The 24649-nt window shown below is 39.8% G+C and overlaps 1 protein-coding gene across 5 annotated transcripts in view; it reads right to left on the reverse strand.

The window, feature by feature from the left end:
- The window catches only part of NCALD (neurocalcin delta), a 439751-nt gene that overhangs the window by 54150 nt on the left and 360952 nt on the right, over window positions 1–24649 (reverse strand). The gene's annotated exons all lie outside the window — the stretch shown is intronic.

The raw sequence follows: 24649 nt of genomic DNA on the forward strand, positions 1-24649 counted from the left end.
TATTTCAAACAGCCCATCAGTGATGTTCTGATTGATCTGGTTCTTCCTCTTCGCAGAGAAAATGAATTCTAATACACCACCTGTGAGCTTTGAAGTGAACCTTGCACTAAATACTCTAGAGATTTCCAAAACCTAAGAGAGGAAGGCCATTTTCCTTTCCCCTGGAAAATGACCTAGGCATGCTGTCCTCTGACTGACACACGCTCACTCATTGACCCTCACCGTGACAAATCTGAAACACGCAGGCATGACGGGAAGGGAATGTGAATTCCCTCTTCTGCAGAGACACTTGTGAACACCTTCAACACCCACCTCCAATAGCTACTTCCGTCGGCTCAACTGTGCGAAGGTTAAAAACTCTTCCTAATTTTGATTCTAATAAATGACTTGAAGAAAGGTGTGTCCCTGTTTGTTTATGTATATACATTTAGAAGCACGGTGAAATCTCGAACAAAATTAGCCACTGGCAGAAAGAAAAAATCAGATAACCTAATTAACCAAGGCTGAGCCATTTGCAGGACTCTGGGTAACCCTGGCCATCTGAGCTGAAGGGGGAGCAGATAAGCACTGATGAAGAGCCAGCAGCCCAGGAATAGAATCCAAATAACGGGAAGGAAGGTCATTGGCTGATTGATGAGGCTTCTGCTGTCCTTGTCACTGAGTGTGAAGAAGAGTCCTGTAGCCCTGGAAGGTTCCTAACATCATCGTTATTTGAATAAGCCAGGAGACAGCAGATCCCAGAAATGCATCCTTTGTGGTCATACATTTCAGAGAGAAAGTTTTGGGTTTTGGAAACCTGCTGTGTAGCCCTATGCTCTCCAACTGGACATCACAATCATCACTGTTTCTATGCAGATACTAAACTGCTTTGGAATAGCCAAAGGAACATTCGTTGGTTCTCCTATATTATTCATTTCTCCAATCGAGTGCTCCAAACAGCTGAATGTGCCCAGCGTACTAGACTAACCCCCTTAAAGAAATCTCATCTAGAGCTGGCGTTATACTCATTAGCCAAAATTATCGTAATTATTATTTTTTCCTGGATTTTCTATGGTCTCCTTGTAAACAGGCTCCTTCTTACTCTCTGATAGTAGCAATTGACACTGAAGAAATGACTAAAAATACCAGAATCACTATGCAAACGCTTTGCTGCCTTCCTGCAAAGAAGAAGGAGGCTGGCAAATATAGTTGCTATTTCCTTACCAGGAAAACATAAAGTTAGAGCAAGTGGCATGTCTGTGTGTGCCAGCTGTCATCTGGGACAGCGGGGCCTCTTGAACCACTTGGCAAATGGCACGAACTTCCAAGTCTCTTTTTCTCTCCCAGGGCACAGGGCAGACAGGGCCACAGTTCAGATTTCCCAAAGTCCTGATTTCAAATAATTTCATTTTTCAACACAGTGATTTGTTTAAATCTAAATGTGGTTTAATCCTTATGCTGGTTGAAGACTGTTCACATAAACGCCTAAGAAATAGATAAACTCTTTATAGACTGTTTGATGACTCAGGGTTAAGCAAATAAGGTCACTATGTTTTCATACATTATGTATAGTAATGAGGTTTAAATTTAACTCCCCAAATCAAACATAACTTACAATGCAGAGTCTGGACAAATGAGCTCTCTTTCTTAGTCACTGCAGCTGTGGATATGATCTAAGTCCCAATGCCTCCCCATCAAAGTAGCTTGCTTTCCTTCTATGCACACTCTCTAAAATATAAAAATAAAAATGAAGCGCTGTAGGGTAGGTGCAGATGGATGAGACGCGCAAGTAATAACAAGCTCCAGCTTTTCCTGGCGGGGCTTTGGTTCTGCTCTATCTGACGTGGCCTCTGCAGAGTTTTAGCAGGAACCACTGCAGCATCATGGAACCTCCAGATGAGCAAGTTCAGGGTAGGGGTGGGGCGGGGCAGGTGAAAACTTTCACAAAAATGCATCATTCCCGGGGTGCAGTAGCACAGAAGAAACACTTTACTTATTTGGGAAACTACTTAAAATAAACACCACCCACTATAAAAGAGTCGAAGAAAATATCCCATTCTTGCTCCATCTCCCTTCTCCCTTTAAACTTACAGAGCCTGTGGTTACAAAACCTACTTGGGGGCAGCCTTTACTGTCATATGCCAAGATTTTCAGGAAGGATCAGACTAGATACTGAAGGGCCTACTAGACCATTAATAGCTGGGACTAATTCCTAAGGAGATCATTAAGAACATATTTTATATTTGTGGAGAGTTTAATTTTTGCAAACTATTACATTTCCATGACTGTTTTGAAGTAAGATGGGCAGGATTATTATGAGGTCATTTTGGATAGGTGAAAAAGAAAGACACCAAGTTAGGACAATCACTCACATCTCCTGATTCTTAGTCCTGTACAAAATCACCTCAGAAATCACTTCCCTCCAACAAGAGTGGGTCAGTTGAGTATTTAATTCTGAACACCCAAGGCGCTATCTGTGGCAGCAACTGGAGTTTGGCATAACTAGATTTCATGCATTCACTCAGTGAATAGTCATTCCACAAATAGGCAGTACTTGAGACCCAACTATGTGCCAGAGAGAAGAACAAGACAGGCATGGGCCCTGCCCTTGTACAGTTTACAGCCTCATCTTATGCCCCTACCTGAGTAGTAGGGACCTGGGAATGAGGCCACATCCCACAGAGGGTTCTACACACCCCTGAGAAGTGAGGAAGGGGCTTTAAGGCAGAAGCTCCAGGAGTTAAGAAGGCAAAAGAGCCAGAGGAGGTGGAAATTCTTCCCAGGAAGAAAGGGTTCCATGATCAAATTAGTTTGGGAAACCCATCTTACCATATTTTCCTCTTAGAAATTTACAAGCAAATTAAAAATACCGAAAAGTTCTCCAATTAAGAAACATGCTAACTTTCATTTACCCAGGGAGTCTGTTTACCATGGGACATCCCACAGAACCATCCTTTTGTGGGTCTTGCTGTGAGAAATGCTAGTAAGTCCACAGTCTTAGAGCAGAGTCAGGGGGCTCTGATTTAGAAACCATAGTTTCCCAGCAGCACACACGCTTGTCAGAATGGCCTGAGAATATACTCACATCTGGGACCTTCCAGGCTTAAGCAAGTCTTAAATCAGGCAGAGAACAAGGCCCTGCTGGTTCCCAACAGTGAACTCTAGAAGGCTCTTCCTGAGACCACTTCCTTCAGCCTTGGGTACCTCCCTTGGTTTCTGGGTCATGGATTTTCTCGGGACTTGGCCCCATAGCCGCTGACTTGGTAGCTCTCTGTGCTCTTGGAGCCAAGTCTTGTGACAACCCCATTTGGCTTCCTGGTACCTGTTCTCATTCTTTAGTCCAAGGCTACAGCCTGACCCTACAGCTCTGAGGCCAAGGGGCTCCCTTGTAAGGTTTTGTCCACTCTTGTTTCTGAGTCAACGTGTTAAGTCACCACCTTAAATCTAACCTTATATTTCCTTGTGAGGATTAGTTACCTTGAAGGAGAGGGTTATGGTCCATCCCCATTTTAACTAAGAGAACTTAACAGTGATCCAGTGATGCTGGAAAGGCCAGGGGCCACTGAGGATTGTATCACATATTATCTCATTTCGTTGCCCCAACAAATGATGAGGTAATTACAATTTTTACCTCTGTTTTCCAAATTAGGAAACTGATCCTTTGAGAGGTCGTAACTTGCCCAAGGTCACAGAGCTTAAGGGATAGAGCCAGGATTTGAACCCAGGCAGTCTGAACTCAGAGTACATCCTGCTCCAAGCCAATAAGCCTCCCTTGATTCCCCACCTCTTATCAAAGTCTACCTATTCACCTTCCAGAACCACTGCCCAGGAGCACGGCACTCCTGTGGGGTCGGGGTCTTGGGGCAGCCCAGGGTTCCCAGTACCACCCCTCCCTCACCAGTCTGGTCAGCACTCCATACCCTGGGTTTGCTCTCTTCTCCCTGTCCCTCTGTCAGAGTGATTTATTTCTACTAAAGTTAACCCTGTGCTAATGTTTCCTTTCTGGTAACAACATGCTTTAACCCAGGCTAAAGGTATACTGTAATGGCAGGATGGTGGACACCTATGTGGGGAGACTGTTGAGTTGGGTTTGGAACTTAGCATCCCACAAACCCCTGCTCACTTTGCCTGGACCAGCATTCTCAATCCTCCCTGCACAGGAGCACCTTAGAAGCTTCTCTCTCTCTCTCTCTCTCTCTCTCTCTATCTAACAAAAAACCTATGTCCAGGCCACACCCCAAACCAAATGACTCAGAATCCCTGGGAGTGGGACCCTAGCACTGGCATGACATTAAAGCTCTCTGGGTGATTTTATATGAGACTAGAGTTGAATACTCCTTTTTTAAACATAGAGTTAGCCATGTAAATAGAAACACTGTGTCTAAATTTTGGTCTTTGTACATCCCACTGAAGCTGGTGAAAGATGACAAGTGTGCATACTCAGAGGAGGGAAGAGGTTTAAGAATCACGGGTCTGACTCTGATTACCATGTGCTCTTGGGCCAGAATCAACTTCTTTGTGGAGTTTGGTTTTCTTAGCCAGTAATGAGGGGTTAATGCTAACTTGCCTCGAAGGTGGGTAATGAGAAATGACTAACTCAGATGGCCATAAGGTACTACTTAGGCAAAGTTAAAATGCTTCTACGACAAGCAAGGGAATTTGAGTGATTTGCCTCTTAAATATTGTCAAGATAGCCCAATAATTGTAAATAAGGAGCCAGAGTGGATTGCAATGAAGCAGGCAGCATGGACGCCCTGATTACCTACAGATGGCTACTCTCTCCTCCCATTAATATCTTTCCTCTGGATAGCAATTTGAAAATAAATCAGAAGAAAAGAACATAATATCTTGAAGCTTCTTTGGCACACTCCCACAAAGCCAATACTGTCGTGCTGACAAACTGTTTCCTGGAAACAGGTGTGCCTCAACTTAAAGAAGGTGGATCTACAATGAAAGATATAACCAAAGTGTTCTTCCACTTTAGAAAGCTTTCTTGAAATAGGAACTTCCCTTGGGCATAGTTCATTAACTTATTACCCTTGGGAGAAAAAAATCAATTCAAAATGGAAATGTAACTCCGAAATGACCATGTTATCCAGTGGGGAAATGTGCTTTAATTTACAAAACCTTTACAGTAACTCACGATATTTGAAGTGAGGTTTATTCCCATGAAGCTATAAAGAGCTCTAAGAGAAAAAAGACATATTTAGACATACAATGTTCCGCCCTTTCCAATCACCAGCTCATTTCATAACTGATGGAGAGCTTGGTCAGTGAGTCAGGGTGGAGGCACTCACCGCTGGGGATGTGAGGAGGTCTACCATAGCGCGTCAGTTCTGCTAGGCAGGCTCTCCCCTCCTACCACTCCTAAGTGGTCAGCACCGAGGTTAGTCCCCTTTGAATAAGAACCATTTATCACTGACACCCCGCCCCTCACGCCATGTGTCTATTATAAGCTGAGTGCTGTGCTAGGCTTGCTAAGGAAGGTGAAGATAATAGGGCAAGCCCCCTGCCCCTCTACTCTCATCAATTTATGGTGACCAGATACCCAAATTTGACAGCCTCAATCTTTCAGGAAGTGTCCCTAAATAAGCTTAGGGGTAGGACTGCCAGATAAAATATAGGATGCTTAGTTAAATCTGAATTTCATATAAACAACCAATAATGTTTTAGCATAAGTATGTCCCAAATACTTCACGGGATATACTTATACTGAAGAAAACTATTCAATGTTGGAAAGGTCAAATTTAACTGGGTGTCTTGTATTTTTATTTGCTAAATTTGACAACCTTACTTAAGGGATCTGTAAGGGCTTGTTGTGAACTTTGTGAATTAGTCCCACCCTTAGGTTGCTCCTCACAAATAGGGAATTTGGAGTTGTTTTCTAGCTGTGGTAGTCATCACTGGGCTGATGACTTCCTATTTGCATCATATCTCTCTGTGACCAATGGCATACAGCCATAAAAGGAGTTTTCAGTGATACTAGGTGGTCCTGTTGGGTTGAGGGTGCAGATTGTAACTTCACAACTTAATAACCCCTGAAAGGAAGAATTGTCTTCAAGGCCTAAAGCAGTGCCCGTGTTCTAGAATCACTTGTTAAATGCAAGGGCACAGAACTTGCCTCCTCAAGTCATGTACTGACCAGCCACATGCTTGGCTGAAATTCGTGGTGTTGGGCAGTCTGTCCACAGCAAGAGATCCTTGGAGAGTGAGAGGATTAGTAAGTTCAGGTGGCTCTCAAGGTTTAGCTGGTGTAAGTTAAGAATCACCTAGGAAGTTTTGTAAAGAGGAAGACCCCAAGTCCCAGCCCTCCAGATTCTGATTCCAAAGTTCTGAATTCAGCCCCAGGAATCTGCATCTCAACCACAGGGCTGTGATTCTAACCCCAGTGGCTGGGGGGACTGTGTTTAGCCCTTGCACCTCTCCCCTCAGGCTCCTGGGAAGATTCCAGCCAAGAGCCCCTGGGGGTCAGTTTGGGCTGGTGTTCCTCTCCACTGACCCAGCAGCTCAGATCCAGCTCTGGAATTTTGAATAATGAGAAGACTTGAGCTGCTCTTCCTGTGTGATCTTCATGCAGTCATCTCTCTCCTGATGTCTCTGGCCCTGATTACTGCAAGGGCTGCCAAAAATTGTGTCCCTTTTTGCCAGTCACTTTACACTGTTAGCATTCCCAGACCTCGTTTTCCTATTAGCATGGCCTGGCGTTTTACTGATGGTTGCCAAGGCAGCTCCTGAGTCAGACAACTGGGAACACCCTGCTTTATACACCTCACATTTAACACCGGACAGCTGAGGGGCCGCACAACTTTACTCTTAAAAACAAACCCAGATCGATGCTGAGAAGTTGGTGTGTGATGGATGTGCCCTTTGAGTCAGGGTCTCTGCCACGGGGAACAGCACATCCGCCAGACAATCTTGTGTTATGGACAAATAAAAGGACCCTGCTGAGATGTCTTTGGTGACATTCTAAATCCTGGAATGAGTTATCCCCAAAGACAAGAGATGGATCATGTGTGCAATACATGGTGGAACAGAAAATGGCTGAAGTGGAAAGAGTAAGTGGCCTGCAACCTAAAACAGCTCCCTTCACTTACCGGGGACAATTTCCAGCAAATGTGCTCCTTAACTCTAGTTTCAGAAAAGGCAAACCCCATCTCTTCTTGAATGTTTCATTCATTCTTTCACCCAGCTGACAAATATGTACAGAGCACCTGCTATGTGGGTAGAATAACACATCTCAAAATTGAAAGCCTCATGTTAACTAACCAGGAATCAAGAGCCTACTTGCTTCTGACAACTAGTAGTTTTTAATTAAGTAACCAGACATAGGAGGTGAGGCCCTCAGACCTCTGGGGAGGACTTTCAGGTGGCAGCTGGAATCAGAGGCATTTGAGTGAGGCAGTTCTGCCAGAAAATCACATGAACGACAGAGATGTGTAACTTCAACTCTGCACTTCACCAATTTCCAGGCTTCAGGAGCCCAACGATGATGGAAAAGCTCCACTTTAAGCCATCTGGGGTTTCATGTTGTTTCTGTGAAGTGAGGGCTCAACACAATTCATGATACTTAATACAAATGTAAGCAGATCCTTTAATATAAATGTGCAAAGAACACTGATATAGGTTTTAAGTCATGATTGTAAAGTACCATGAAGGAGCCTGTATGGACACCTATGGAATTGAGGCACCAGCGTTTCTGCTAAAACAAAACATTAGACCTGCATTCACTGAACTGGCAAAGTTGAAGAACCCTCTAATCAGACTGCCACTCAGAACAAAAGGACACAGCAAAGATTAGAGATTGAACTTGGATGAACCAAAAATCTACAGCCCTCTGGGAACAACGTCCATCATTCCCCCCAAAAAGCCATGCCCCAGTTTGTCTTCGAGCCTTTCCTCATACTGCTCTTTCTGCCTGAAACAACATTCCAGAGCTTCTCCTGACTAATGAGCAGGTCAGTGGCCTCATTTTCAGCAAGGAAGGTCAACATACCTGTTTCCAAGGTCAACATCAAGCTTGTTCATTCCCTTGTTTATGCATTCAGTCGCTTGGTTAATCGATCTGTATTGGGCATTTAATGCACGCCAGCCCCTATGGAGTGCAGCAAGGATGCAGACCTGAAATAAGGCACCTCATTCACCTTCAGGGAGCTTAGAGTTTAGTGGAAGAGACAAGTAGGAAATTGTAGAGCTGTGGGGTTGGTGTTATAATTGGGGTTTGTATTATGCAGGAGTACTGGGGAAGTTAGCAAGGCTTCCTAGAGGAGGTGGGGCCTGACTGGTGTCCTGAAGGATGAGGCAGTACCTGTTGGAGGCAGATATTATGGGTCTGGTGATGGAGTTGGCTCATGTGATCTATCCTCTCACTCTTTGCTCTCTTTGTAAAAATGATCCATGTTGATCATATGGTCAACCAGCATTGGGAGTGCTGTCCAGGGCCATGAAAGAAAGAGAAATGGCCTTGTGGTGAGTAAGACATGTGCCACGGCCTCATGCCAATCATGGACTAATACACTGGGACAGCCACTCTGAATGGTAGTACAATCTCACTTTAAGATGGCAGACTAAGCTTGCAAGTTTACCTATCCTACCTCTATTTTTCAATTAGGAAGGCAAAATGAAGATCTACAAGGACTTAGCCCTTCTTCTACCGTTTTGAAAAAATAATTAAAACATATACTCTAGCAAAATTGAAAATGAATCCAAGAAATAGGAAGACCTGGAAACAATGGAAATAATCCAGTTCAGATGGAAAGAAATCCTAGTGGAACAGCTTATATTTAGTCCAAATTACAATAGTGGGACAGAATGCTTGGTGAAAAACATCTTCAACAGAGCAAAAGGTTATGATGATTAAACTGGGTACCTAAGAATCAGGAAGTTTAAAAAAAAAAAAAAAAAGAATCAAGAAGTAAACCACGACATGCCACATATGTACTGAAGACTCAAGTTTCTCCAGGTCAACCAGAGAAGAAAAAGATAATTAGAAACTCTAGAAAGATAAATATACATAAAAGGCAATCATGGTCTAAATATGAAGCAAGCTAAAATACAGTTTGTATTTAAACAATTAATGGAATATAAAAACTACTGGTAATTGTAAATATTTATGCACCCAACATAGGAGCACCTCAATACATAAGGCAAATGCTAACAGCCATAAAAGGGGAAATCGACAGTAACACAATCATAGTAGGGGACTTTAACACCCCACTTTCACCAATGCACAGATCATCCAAAATGAAAATAAATAAGGAAACACAAGCTTTAAATGATACATAAACAAGATGGACTTAATTGATATTTATAGGACATTCCATCCAAAAACAACAGAATACACTTTCTTCTCAAGTGCGCATGGAACATTCTCCAGGATAGATCATATCTTGGGTCACAAATCAAGCCTTGGTAAATTTGAGAAAATTGAAATCGTATCAAGTATCTTTTCTGACTACAAGGCTGAGACTAGATATCAATTACAGGAAAAAAACTGTAAAAAATACAAACACATGGAGGCTAAACAATTTGCTACTAAATAAACAAGAGATCACCAAAGAAAAAGAGGAAAACAAAAAATACCTAGAAACAAATGACAATGAAAACACGATGACCCAAAACCTATGGGATGCAGCAAAAGCAGTTCTAAAAGGGAAGTTTATAGCAATACAGTCCTACCTCAAGAAACAAGAAAAATCTCAAATAAACAATCTAACCTTACACCTAAAGCAATCAGAGAAAGAAGAAAAACAACAACAAAAAACCCCCCAAAGTTAGCAGAAGGAAAGAAATCATAAAGATCAGATCAGAAATCAATGAAAAAGAAATGAAGAAAACAATAGCGAAGATGAATAAAACTAAAAGCTGGTTCTTTGAGAAGATAAACAAAATTGATAAGCCAGACTCATCAGGAAAAAAAGGGAGAAGACTCAAAGCAACAGAATTAGAAATGAAAAAGAAGAAGTAACAACTGACATTGTAGAAATACAAAGGATCATGAGAGATTACTACAAGCAACTATATGCCAATACAATGGACAATCTGGAAGAAATGGACAAATTCTTAGAAAAGCACAACCTTCCAAGACTGAACCAGGAAGAAATAGAAAATATAAACAGACCAATCACAAGCACTGAAATTGAGATTGTGATTAAAAATTTCCCAACAAACAAAAACCCAGGACCAGATGGATTCACAGGCAAATTCTATCAAACATTTAGAGAAGAGCTAACACCTATCCTTCTCAAACTCTTTCAAAATATAGCAGAGAGAGGAACACTCCCAAACTCATTCTACAAGGCCACCATCACCCTGATACCAAAACCAGACAAAGATGTCACAAAAAAAGAAAATACAGGCCAATATCACTGATGAACATAGATGCAAAAATCCTCAACAAAACACTAGCAAACAGAATCCAGCAGCACATTAGAAGAATCATACACCATGATCAAGTGGGGCTTATCCCAGGAATGCAAGGATTCTTCAATATATGCAAATCAATCAATGTGATACACTGTATTAACAAACTGAAGGATAAAAACCATATGATAATCTCAATAGATGCAGAACAAGCTTTCAACAAAATTCAACACCTATTTATGATAAACACTCTCCAGACAGTAGGCATAGAGGGAACTTACCTCAACAGAATGAAGGCCATATATGACAAACCCACAGCCAACATCATTCTCAATGGTGAAAAACTGAAACCATTTCCATTAAGATCAGGAACAAGACAAGGTTGCCCACTCTCACCACTATTATTCAACATAGTTTTGGAAGTTTTAGCCACAGCAATCAGAGAAGAAAAAGAAATAAAAGGAATCCAAATCGGAAAAGAAGAAATAAAACTGTCATGGTTTGCAGATGACATGATACTATACATACAGAATCCTAAAGATGCTATCAGAAAACTACTAGAGCTAATCAATGAATTTGGTAAAGTAGCAGGAAACAGAATTAATGCACAAAAATCTCTTGCATTCCTATATACTAATGACAAAATATCTGAAAGAGAAATTAAGGAAACACTCCCATTTACCATTGCAACAAAAAGAATGAAATACCTAGGAAGAAACCTACCTAAGAAGACAGAAGACCTGTATGCAGAAAACTATAAGACACTGATGAGAGAAATTAAAGATGATACAAACAGATGGAGAGATATACCATGTTCTTGGATTGGAAGAATCAACATTGTGAAAATGACTCTGCTACCCAAAGCAATCTGCAGAGTCAATGCGATCCCTGTCAAGCTACCAATGGCATTTTTCACAGAATTAGAACAAAAAATTTCACAATTTGTATGGAAACACAAAAGACCCTGAATAGCCAAAGCAATCTTGAGAGAGAAAAACGGAGTTGGAGGAATCAGGCTCCCGGACTTCAGACTATACTACAAAGCTACAGTAATCAAGACAGTATGGTACTGGCACAAAAACAGAAATATAGATCAATGCAACAGTATAGAAAGCCGAGAGATAAACCCACACACATATGGTCACCTTATCTTTGATAAAGGAGGCAAGAAGATACAATGGAGAAAAGACAGCCTCTTCAATAAGTGGTGCTGGGAAAACTGGACAGCTACATGTAAGAGATGAAATTAGAACACTTCCGAACACCATACACAAAAATAAACTCAAAATGGATTAAAGACCTAAATGTAAGGTCAGACACTATCAAACTCTCAGAGGAAAACATAGGCAGAACACTCTATGACATAAATCACAGCAAGGTCCTTTTTGAGCCACCTCCTAGAGAAATGGAAATTAAAATAAACAAATGGGACCTAATGAAACTTAAAAGCTTTTGCACAGCAAAGGAAACCATAAACAAGATGAAAAGACAAACCTCAGAATGGGAGAAAATATTTGCAAATGAAGCAACTGACAAAGGATTAATCTCCAAAATTTACAAGCAGCTCATGCAGCGCAATATCAAAAAAACAAACAACCCAATCCAAAAATGGGCAGAAGACCTAAATAGACATTTCTCCAAAGGAGATATACAGATTGCCAGCAAACACATGAAAGTGTGTTCAACATCACCAATCATTAGAGAAATGCAAATGAAAGCTACAATGAGATATCACCTCACACCGGTCAGAATGGCCATCATCAAAAAATCTACAAACAATGAATGCTGGAGAGGGTGTGGAGAAAAGGGAACCCTCTTGCACTGTTGGTGGGAATGTAAATTGATACAGCCACTATGAAGAACAGTATGGAGGTTCTTTAAAAAACTAAAAATAGAACCACCATATGACCCAGCAATCCCACTACTGGGCATATACACTGAGAAACCCATAATTCAAATAGAGACATGTACCACAGTGTTCATTGCGGCACTATTTACAATAGCCAGGACATGGAAGCAACCTAAGTGTCCATTGACAGATGAATGATAAAGAATATGTGGCACATATATACAATGGAATATTACTCGGCCATAAAAAAAACAAAATTGAGTTATTTGTAGTGAGGTGGATGGACCTAGAGTCTGTCATACAAAGTGAAGTAAGTCAGAAAGCGAAATACAAATACCGTATGGTAACACATATACATAGAATCTAAAAAAAAAAAAAAAGTTTCTAATGAACCTGAGGCAGGACAGGAATAAAGACGCAGATGTAGAGAATGGACTTGCAGACACAGGGAGGGGGAAGGGTAAGCTGGGACCAAGTGAGAGAGTAGCATTGACATATATACACTACCAAATGTAAAATAGATAGCTAGTGGGAAGCAGCTGCATAGCACAGGGAGATCAGCTCGTGCTTTATGACCACCTAGAGGGGTGGGATAAGGAGGGTGGGAGGGAGACACAAGAGGGAGGCGATATGGGGATATATGTATACATATAGCTGATTAACTTTGTTATACAGCAGCAACTAACACACCATTGTAAAGCAATTATACTCTAATAAAGATGTTAACAAATAAATAAATAAATAAAATGTCATTAAAAAAAAACCCACTGGTGTCTGAAGTAATTAAAGTTAAACCTCTATGGTCAAGGGAGAGGGTCAATAAATATAGTGAATTCCTCTAAATTCTCTGTGAGTTCTAGGCCACTGGGTAAAGAAACTGCTTCCCTACTGTATGATTTAGTTTTCCTTTTGAAAGTGGTTCTGACTTTAGGAACTATAATCCTTACATATTAACTTTTTAATCTACTTTTTCCTCAGGAGACCATTCCTAAAGGTGATCTCTGGTTAAAAACTTTTTATTTCCTCAAAGGTATTTTTGATTATCCCTGATCTTTTCTGATCTTTATGAGATTGTAAACTAAGCTTTACTAACTGAAAATATAAACCCATATCCATTGAGAAACAATTAGTTTTTAAGAAACATTGATTCCTCAACCTCTTACTGTTCGACTGAATTTCAATTTTTAATTGGTAATTTAATTTAGTTAAAACTCGTTAATTCCTGCTTTAAAGAAACAGTTATCTGAAGTTCAAATGCTTGAGTTCATTTCAGGGTTCTTTTTCTTCTGTTGAAGTGAAGTAAAATGAAATATAATGCTTTTTAATTTAAAAATATTAATAGTGGCTATTTTAGGCAGTAGAATATTAAAAGTCAGGTTTATTTCCTTCTTTATATTCTTCTGTATTTTCTGAATGTTCTATCATAAACATATATTTATTCTATACTTAAGTTTCTTAGAATAGAAGACTAATATAGGACTATTTGAGAATATTACTGGGACCAGAAAATCTCAGGTTCCAAGGCTTTCTCTTTGACAAGCAAGGTGGCAAGCTAAGTGATTATATAAAAATTGTATTGAATATGGTTTAAGTAGGTGGGTTGAAAACATGTATGTCTGAAATCTCTACATCGTGGAACTTTGTGTAAACTTTGCTCAGTGTAAACCTAAGAAATTTCCAATTATTTGGGGACTTTTAACAGGGAATTTATTTATTTATTTATTTACTTATTTATTTATTTATTTATTTATTTATTTATTTATGGCTGCATTGGGTCTTCGTTACTGTGCACAGGCTTTCTCTAGTTGTGGCGAGCAGGGGCTACTCTCCCTTGCGGCACGTGGGCTTCTCATTGCAAAGCACGGGCTCTAGGTTCAAGGGCTTCAGTAGTTGTGGTACGCAGGCTCAGTAGTTGTGGCTCTCAGGCTCTAGAGCACAGGCTCAGTAGTTGTGGCCACATGGGCTTAGTTGCTCCACGGCATGTGGGATCTTCCCGGACCAGGGCTCGAACCCATGTCCCCTGCATTGGCAGGCAGATTCTTAACCACTGTGCCACCAGGGAAGTCCTAACAGGGACTTTATTAATTGAAGACTTCATACAAAAGAAAGAGGAATCACAGGTTTATTTCAAACTTCCTTAAAATGTCTCTGTTTAAAGAAAGTAGAATGATGGTTGCCAGGCCCTGAGGCGGGGTCTGGGGGTAGGGGGGAGAAGGATGGGGAGTTAGTGTTTAATGGATACAGAGTTTTGGTTTGGGAAGATGAAAAAGTTCTGGAGATGTGTGGTAGTGATGGTTGCATGACAATGTGAATGTACTTAACGCCACTGAATTGTACACTTACTATGGTTAAAATGGTTAATTTTATGTTATGTATATTTTACCACACTAAAAAGTCCCTGTTTCTTAAATCTAGACATGATTTAACACGATTTCATGAGACCTCTCCTTTGTTTACAGTATCCCCAAATCAGCATCTTTTTGTCAACCCATAGCATAACTAAATTTTGCACCTTTAACGAAGTAATCCTCTTGGGGACATTGTTGATGGAGCAGTTAGGCCTTTTGGTCAGTCTTGGTATTAATCCCTAGCCTGTTTTGAGGGCACGAGGAGGAAGAGAATTCTTTTCTGAAGAGCAATGGATTGGGTTTTTAAAGCTGGAAGTTGGCCAGCAATGTGGAGGTGAGCATAGCAGATTCTAGTGACAGTTACTTTTATATACAAAACGGAATTTGGACCAGAGGTTCCATCTTTCTTAAATAGCTTCTATTTTGTGAAAACATCCTTGGGATATGCCAGAAAATAATTTCATGAAAACTATAACTTCCACTTAAATTTCTGTTCAAGCTCTCTATAAAGAAAACCCCCAAGAGAGTGAATGGTTTGCTTTAACTACCCTCAGCAGTTGGCCTTGTAAGAGAGCTCAGGCTCACCAAGTGTTCCATGGCCATTCAGGAGTGAATGGCCAGGAGGTAGCAAGGAGCATCAACATGGGCAATGGCCTCAGGAAACAGAAATCGATTTCCAATCTGCATGGCTGCCAGGAGCTATGGTGAGTGATGGTCTGTCTACAAGTGTAAAGCACACCTTTACTCTCCATCAGAGACTGAGACAAGTACTCTTCTCAACTGGCTTAAAATCTTTATGTGATTGGAGATTTTAAAATTATATCACAGATTCAATTCCCATGAGGCATTGGACTTTAGATACAGTACTAACCTGCATGGTGCTGTGGTGAAGTCATCATCAATATCAACGTGTGACCTTAGATTTCACCAGAAGGATTAACCAGTGGTGTTTTTGTTAAGTACACAGGCATTTATTTTCTAACATTCTTTATACTGCACATAACTATTATACACACTTTGGCATGTATAACTTACAAATATTTTTCTTGAGAATGGGATGTTCTGATTAAGAATATTCTGATAGCTGCCAAACACATATATTGATGGCCAGTTTTCAAAGAGTTGAGATACAATGAAATGTACTACCAACTTAAAATTAAAACTTCACTGAACCATAGTTAAGTCTTTCACTGATGACTTAATCAAAAGATTTATCAGAATAACGGTGCAATGTCCCAGGGGGTTCACAATGAATATCAATTATCATTATAGTATAGTTCTATAGAAAACGTTATGAAGGTTTGAATTTTCAGTTGGTTTGGGTTTTATGTGACTTTGTTAAATAGTAGATTATATTCTTTTAAAATATGAAGTTAACATAGCTCTCCGTACAGATATCACCCAGCTAAAGTTAAAAGAGCCATTTACACAGTATTGAGGGCAGAAAAGAATTCACATTTTTTTTAATTTAAGAAGTTAGAACTTTTCTATGAGAAAAATGTAGGAAAAGGAATCATTTAACACATATTCATAATTAAAATAAGCTGTCTAAAGCAAAAGGAAACAGGGTTATTGAACTATTATAATACCACTTGACACATGTATCACTTACCTGCTCCCAAACTTTCACTAGCTTCTTGCTGTCAGATCAAATCCAGTTTTTTAAAATTATTATTTATTTGTTTGTTTATTTTTGGCTGCGTTGGGTCTTTGTTGCTGCACGCGGGCTTTCTTTAGTTGCGGCGAGCGGGGGCTACTCTTCGTTGCAGTGTGCGGGCTTCTCATTGTGGTGGCTTCTCTTGTTGCGGAGCACAGGCTCTAGGCACACGGGCTTCAGTAGTTGTGGCGCGTGGGCTCAGTAATTGTGGTGCACGGGCTTAGCTGCTTTGTGGCATGTAGGATCTTCCCGGACCAGGGTTCGAACCCATGTCCCCTGCGGTGGCAGGTGGATTCTTAACCACTGCGTCACCAGGGAAGTCTCCAGTCTGTTTTAAATTGATAAATTCTAGGTCCTCCACAGACCCACCTTACAGGTTGTACATTTTGTTTTTTCCCAGCCATTTTCTTGATCTCAGATGGGTGAGTGTCTACCTCTGTTACTAGGAATGTACTTATGATGTTTCTTATTCATGGGCAGTCCTTTCACTCCTGGTCATGCCAAATATTCTGTATCTTTTGAAGCCCAACTCAAAGCTCACTTCCCCTCTGAAGTCATCTCAATGCCATATACCCTTCTATAGTTAATGTATTCATTAACCACCTACCAGAGATTTAATAAGTGGTTACTATGTGTCCAGTGCTACACTAGGCACTATAAGAAGTTGTACCCAACATGGAAAACAAAGCTCTGGACCTCAGTTGCATATGCTGTCCGGCCTCCCCAACTAGACTGTAACCCTTTCAAAGACTGGCTGGTCCTATTACCCTCGTGGTATCCTACTTAGCTGGGACATCTTGGGTGAGGTGGGACATGTGTTGGTCATTAAAAGGTCTAGGTGACTGGACCACATCTGCCTGGTGTTAGTGGTGAGCAAATGAGAGACAACTGGAGGAACCTTACCAGTCCTTGAACACAAAGGAAATCTTTTCGTAGGTGCTCAACAACAGGGCCCACTATATGGAATTAATACATGTTGAATGAATACAGCAAAAGTGAACAAACCAATTAGCCTTCTTAAAGGGAAGGTGGGAAGACCCTCAGGATGGGGTGACGTTTAAGCAAGAAGAAAGTCAGGGGTATTGATTTCTCTGCGGCAGAAGAGACAGAGATGCTTCCTTGAGTCAGGACCTAAGGACTACATTTCTGAGTATTTCAAATACTAGGTTTGACCAACACATGGAGCCACAAGCCAGTGGGACAGCTGCCATTTTGGCAGCTTTACTAAAAGAAAAAAAGACTTCGCTGAATGAGCTAAATCTTACCTGGCCAAGAGAAATCCCCTAGCTTTACTATAAATCATTAGAGCAGAAAAATAGGTTTAGAAGCATTGGAAATGGGCCAAAAGAGAGTGTCAAGGAGACAGCAGGATCTAACAATAGAAAACTAGGCAGCAGATTAGACAGAGTAGGTGTGAGAGAGACAAAAGCAGATACAGAGACTAAGCAGTGACCAAGGGAAAATGGCACAAGTACTGCTATCTACACAGGAATCTCCTGTCGAGAGGGTCCCAGCCAGGAGGAGGCAACAAGGGAGATTTCACTAATGCATACAGTCCATCACAGTGTAGCCCAAATCTTCTCCTAGAACCAGCAATAGCATTACTATGTAGGGACTCTCTTCCAAATTTATGAACAGGATATGTACCCAAAGCCCATTTGTAATTTAATTGGTAACTGAAATATATTTTCCTCCAGAAATTATTTTAATTAGGTTAGATACTTATGCCAAATCCCCAAAACCTATTTAATCTACATGTACTTACAGTTTAGTCCTTTACACAGGTATTTTAGTAATTTCTAATTACCCCATACATTCCAGTTACTCTGGTTGCCTAAGAAATAATTCTAAAATTTATGGACTTAAAACAACAACAATTTTTATTTTGCACATGAATCTGCAATTTAGGGCATGGCTCGGCAGGGACAGTTCATCTCTGGTTCACTTGGCATCAGGAAGGGTAAGGGGGACCTGGGGCTGGGGCCTGGAATCCTCGGAAGGCTTGCCCACTCACATTTCTGGCAGTTGATGCTGGTTGTCTGGCTGAGATCTTAGCTGGAGGTGTTGGCTGAAACCTACATATGGCCCCTCTATATGGTCTGGGCTTCCTCATGGTGGCTGGTTTCCAAGGGCAAATGTCATGTGTAAGAGAAACAAAGAATAGCCGAGAGAAAAAAAAAATTGAATTCTTTTTCAAATCCAGCCTTGGAAGTCATCTAGCATTGTTCTCACTATGCTCTATCAGTTGGACCAATCACAAAGCTCATGTGGGTTCAAGGGGAAGGCAATAGACTCCACCTCTTGAGGGAGAGTAGCAATATTCCAGAAGAGCAAGGGGGAGTAGATATAATTGGAGAGAAATTATAAATTGAGAATTGGAGAGATATAGATATAATTGGAGAGAAATTATAGACATAATTGGAGAGAAATTATAAACTGGAGAGAAATTGGAGAGAAATTTAAAAATAGCATCCCACAATAGTGTACAATCTGTCACAACATATAACATTACTTCTAGAAAAAATATTTTTTCTAGAAAACATATTCCAGCTTAAAAGGTAATACAGCATAGTGACTCTAGAGCCAAATTCCCAGAGCTCCGTTATATACTTGTGTGATGCTGGACAATGTGCTCAAGCTCTCTGTTCCTTAGTTTCCTCATTTATAAAATTGGGATGTTGTGAAGAAAAAACAATAGTTATTTTGAAAAAAGCTTAGAAGACTATCTAGCTCTCTAAGTGTCAGCTGTTCTCATGACATCAGGGATACACGTCCTCCAACTTCGGCAGTGGTACTTCCTGGTTCCTGGGGGGACAGTGGTGGTGGCAGCACTACCAGGGGTAGAAAATGAATGATAACAGTTCACATTATTGAGTACCTAATACCTGTCAGTTACCATGCCAAGTAAACTGACTTAAAAATCTATAAGGTAGGTACTAATATTATCCAGGTAAGAAAACTGTGACTTTGGTAACTTGCCCAAAGTGACCCCTGCAAGTGGTAGAGATGGGATTTGTCCCCAGATCAGTTTAACTAGATGGAAGGAGCCTGAATCCCTGGATTACTGCATGGAGCAGAGCCTGTCTCCCAAATCTGATTTGTGGCTGAGTGAAAAAGGAACAGTACTGTATTATGTCATTGGGATTTGGGGTTATTTATTAGAGTGGTGAATCTATCTTGACTGGGTGAGTACAGGGAAGGTGGGATTGATATGCTTGAGTACAACTAACTTAATGATTCCTTTCATAAGATGAAATGGCTCTTGTTATGTGCATAAGGCAGGGTATATGCATAAAAGAAAATTATTCTCTAGGTCAGTCCCTACCAGTCTCATATACCTTCTGAACAGGAGAGGACAAGCAGCTTTTGGAAATAGGGCTGGGTGTACTGATCTGGAATCCTTGACACTGATATGAACAGACTGCTTACAAATTAGGCTGACTGTTCACCAGCTGAGGAATGCCTCTTCTAAGGTTTGACTCTGGTGTAAAATCTAATGGTTCCCAGGTTGTTTGCTTGTCTCTTTTGTTTTGATTTCTTTCCCTTATAGAGAAGATTCTCTTTTTGACTACGCTGGCCAGCACAGCTGTGAGGGAGAAACCTTGGCTGCTGTTACACTTAGGTCTCTGGGCAGGTCCCCTATATAGTTAGACTGTAAGTGCCATGATGGCAGAGACCTTGTCTGTCCTGTTCACCACAGCATCCCTAGTGTCTAGTCTAATGTCTGGCACACAGTAGGTGCTCAAAACTTATTAAATGCATGAAAGACTGAATGTTTGAATAAAAGCTCAAGCAAACAAAAGTCAGAAGTCTATAAAGTTAACTTGGGCTCTTTATGCCAGTGGCATATCCCTCAAAGACCACACGAGGGAGGAGCCCAAAATGCCTACTACGATACTGTGGATGCAGTAGCCCCTTGATAAAATGCTTGCTGATTGAGTGATGCTACCTAATGCTTCACCTGATCCATGGTAAAACGTGGGAAGGCACAGGATCAGATAACTATTGTGGGATGCTATTTTTAAATTTATCTCCAAGGATGTTGTAAATACGGTCGTCACAAAAGTGGTCGTGGTTTTAGTTGTATGAATCACACGAAAGTCTGTGGGAGTCAGCAGAGCGTCAGCCAAAGAGTACATCACTCTTCTCAACATTCACCTCTCATGGGTAGGGTTTAAATTCATAAAAGTCAAGCAACTCTAGAATCATCCGTAAAAGAATTCATCTTGGCATGAAAGCAGTTTGCAGTCTTTGGTTTTCCTGCACTCACTGGAATTCAGAGATCAGAAAATATGGACAATCCTCCTTTTAGGACAGGCAGCAGCTGGACTATCTTTCAGACTAGAGATTTCTTTCTTGAAAATCAAATATAGAACTTGAGTGTGATGTAAGTATACTATGTTTAACATTAATGTAAACTAAAGTTTAAAGGGATGCTATGTCTCTAATTAAAGGCATTTATAGAAATATGTCCAAAAACTCCCTAAAGTTCACTGCAGAAATAAAAAGAACAGACTGTTTGTGGTTTGGAGTAGATGGCTCCGTTGGATTTAAATATTTGTCATATAATTTTTGTATCGAAGTCTTAATGAGCACTAACTTTTATGGCATCACTTCTGGAAACAATAAAAAATACTGCATTTTGGAATGCTATTTCTAGTTGATTTCCATCACAGGGTACCATTAAAATAACAGTGGATTTCATGAAAAATAATGGCACATTCCTTTCCAACTGGAGTCCGAGATTTTTGACTTTTTCCGAGTTTCTTTATCAAGGTGCCACAGACACTCAAAGCCCCCGAAGAAGGTGTTCTTTTCTAGTCCAAAGAATAAGAAATGTTTGGGAAAATCCTCTTTCGTAATTCCCCCGAGAACACATGAAGAAAAACTGCTAAGCTTCCATTTCAAATGTTAGGGATTTGGATCGAGTTTAAACACCAGCTTGTGCATAATGTCATAGCTCCAATTTTCTTATGCTGGGGTGATGGTGCTGATGTAATAGAAAGGATGCAAGGACTAAACGCAGAGCTGGAAAGGCAGCGATACACGACATCAGCCAACTAACTGCAAAGTCACCTAGTTAGCTGCAGAGGAAAATTAGGCAATATCTTCTGCTAGCTAAGAGTGACATGGGAAATGAGACAATTCTTATATAAGTCACCCTAAACAATAATATTAATATTTCCTGTGTTGTTCTTGAATATCCAATAAGTCAAATAAGATTTTGCGTTCAGATTACTTGGGAAGTGTTCTCCACTCCCCATTTCACTTTGAATGAATGTCTCCTGTTCCAGGGACCTCTGACAGGTGAACCAGCAGGCTCTATCCAGAGTAACTGAAATTTGCATTACAACTGATCAATTTACGCATGTATGTGCTTTACATCAAACTGAAAAGTGACAAATTCTTTAATGCTCATTTCAATTGTTGTGAGCACACAAAGTACCTTCTAGAATATTTCTTCAGCTACGATCTCATATGACATCCTGCATTCTTCATGAAAGTGCTACTTGCTTATTTTCTTTGACTGGATAAAGGTCCCTTTGTAAATAGCTATAGTCTTACTTCTATGGTCCATAGTTTTAACTTGCGTTAACACTGTAAGTTTTTCCTCTTAACCCCTGTCTAACTAGGTATGAGCTCAGTCCAAGTACACAAGCCTACTTATGGATTAAGGAGGAAAACAAAAGAAATTTACAATTTGGTAGCGATGCGGATACCACCCCTTTCACACAGAAATTAGAGAATACTGTGAAATTCACACATTCAGAGAAAAAATCAGATGTGGTAGAGCTGAATGTGGAAATGGTGGTGTGGATTTTGTCCAGTGCAGTTCCAGGACCTTTTAGCATCACAAGCTTACATATCATTTAACTCAGGAGTGGAGGGAATTCATGGGATCCAGGAACTTGGATGGGAAAAATATTCTATCTTTAGTTTCACTAACCTCAAAGTAAAATTTAGATTAAAATGTAGAGCATAAACCACCGCACCTGCGGTTTTGTTGCCAAGAGAAATCACAGGTATTCTCACATCACATTACAGTCACTGTAGCCATCTCGAAATACCTTTTATGTTCGTCACTACTTCAAAATTATGGTGTTACTATAACTATGGTAGTAATTATAACTACTGCTAATTTGTTTTATTTAATAGTGAATTATTGACAACACACACATCACAATTTTAAAAATTTGGTTAATGTATTTCAATAAAAGTAATTCCCTTTGTCATCCTGCATACTTTGTCATGCTTTTAAAATCATCATTCTAAGAAGAACTTATAAGCTTCACCAGCCTGCCAAAGAGGTCCATGGCACCCAAAAGATTAAAATCCCTTGAAACTGTACATAAAACATTTAATAATGCAACATCCAGGTTTCTAGAGTAAATCATTCCTTGCTAGTATCTTTTGAAGTTGAAGCAAACTTGACCTTAAAAGCAACACAGTCTCATTGCTGTAAACAGATGATTCTGATGAGAGTCATTTTTTCCCCTTATTTTGCCATAAGAAAAGACCTGTAGATTCTAAAGTATTTCTGCCATCATAGCATAGGTTGTTTTCTTCTAATGATAAACTTTATCATTGTCATTTTGCCAGTCAACTAAAATATTCACTTATTTCGTATTGCTGAAATCCAGTCTGTTTTATTAGGGCACTGAATACAATCATTTTATAACTTTAAAACATAGAGAGAGCATCAAGAAAATCTTCACTACCTGGAAAAACTATAATGAAAATCCCTTATTTTGAGTAAAAGAAGCAAACATCAAAGTACCCCATCAAAGACCGCTTTTAAATGACAGTGCTACTGGCTACGTGTCCTATTCATGCTCACTTGAAATACTGCAAATCAATTAACATATTTCTAGGAGTGTTAAGAATAGGGCCTCTGAGTTATTATAATTATGAGATAAATTAAACAATGAGATAACGCCTAAGTAGATGTGCCTCGAGTGTAAGCACATTAAGACTTTTTGGAAAATCCTCCATGGAGACTCTGGCCAAAAATAGACATATCAAATGCCAGCAAGTTAAATGAATATTCACTCACTGATAGCTATTGAGAAATTACTTATGCACTCACAATTATTCACGTATTACTGAAGCTAAATACTGTTCAAAATGTTCATCTCCAAGAGTAAAATAAAGGTGATCAGAATTCAGAAACTAATAAAGAATATAGAAAAGAATAATATATTCTTGCTATATTGATATATAACTCACATACTGTAAAACTGATATGTAACTCACATACTATAAAATGTGTATTCTTCATTTACATAGTTAAACCATTATTTTTCTATTCATCAAAATAGTAGGTATATTACTTGTGCTGCTCTAAAATTTGCCTTTTTTTCCAGTTAAATTTGTAAGATTTAGATACCTGCTTATAAATCTAGGCTTGATCAACTTCAGTACCAGAGGTTTTTGTTGAATTACAAGCTACAAAAACCATCCAACTTGTGTGCAATAATGGAAAATTCAAAATCGCTAAACTTGGGAAAGAAATGAACTACAACAATGCAAACCCCCCTCCCATTTGCAGTATATATTGTTATAGGAATAGAGATTACTCATTCCTATAACAGAAATTACTCATTCAAGATCTAGAGCGATTTTTAGTGGCTATTTATATCTGTGTTTGAATTAAAGTAGATCTACCAATGATAATTTAGTTTTAAGGCTACTGTTTTCTTCTCTAGGTAATTATTTCAATTTTTAAATATAAAAATAGCTTACATGCCTCCTTAGTGAAGCCCATCCAATGCTATTCTCTTCACAGCTGAATTTTCAGAGGAAGATACTGAAAATGTGCACTTTGCTCTAAGAACCAAAAAGCAACTGCATGAGCACATGTCAGAGGTTCCACCCCAACTTCCTTGGCATATTGCAGATTATTTTTCTCTAAACAGGAAGCTCTTGACAGTTTTCCCTGGTATTTTCAGAATACTTTATTTACTAGAAGAACCCCAACTTTTGTTTCAAAGTATAATGTTCTTTCCCGCTGTGCCTATTGTTGCTAATGACGAATGCTACAGACAAGACAGAAACCAAATACCAAACTACTCTCGGCTGATTCAGAATATGGTAGAAAATATTAAAAAAAAAGCAAAGTTAGCAACATATTGCAAGGCTATGCTGGAGTCTTTAAACCCAAAGCAATACTGAAGGGAGGATTCCTGGAATTCAACGGGGAATATTTGGCTCAAGCTGCAAAACCTGTATCTCTAAATAATGTCATGTTAGCAAGTGTTGAACAAGAAAGGCGGTTATATTTTAACCTACTTCACAGAACATGAATCCAAATTTAACCAAATGCCAGAGATTCCACCCAAAATTAACAACTAGAAGCTGCTTCACATTTTTCTCCTGGTACAACAATAATTGTTCATGAAGACAAACTTGTAAGAGGTAAGAGAGAGGGGAAAACCACAATGATCTACAAACACATCT

The sequence above is a fragment of the Eubalaena glacialis genome, chromosome 17 (assembly GCF_028564815.1).
Source record: "Eubalaena glacialis isolate mEubGla1 chromosome 17, mEubGla1.1.hap2.+ XY, whole genome shotgun sequence".
NCBI lineage: Eukaryota > Metazoa > Chordata > Mammalia > Artiodactyla > Balaenidae > Eubalaena > Eubalaena glacialis.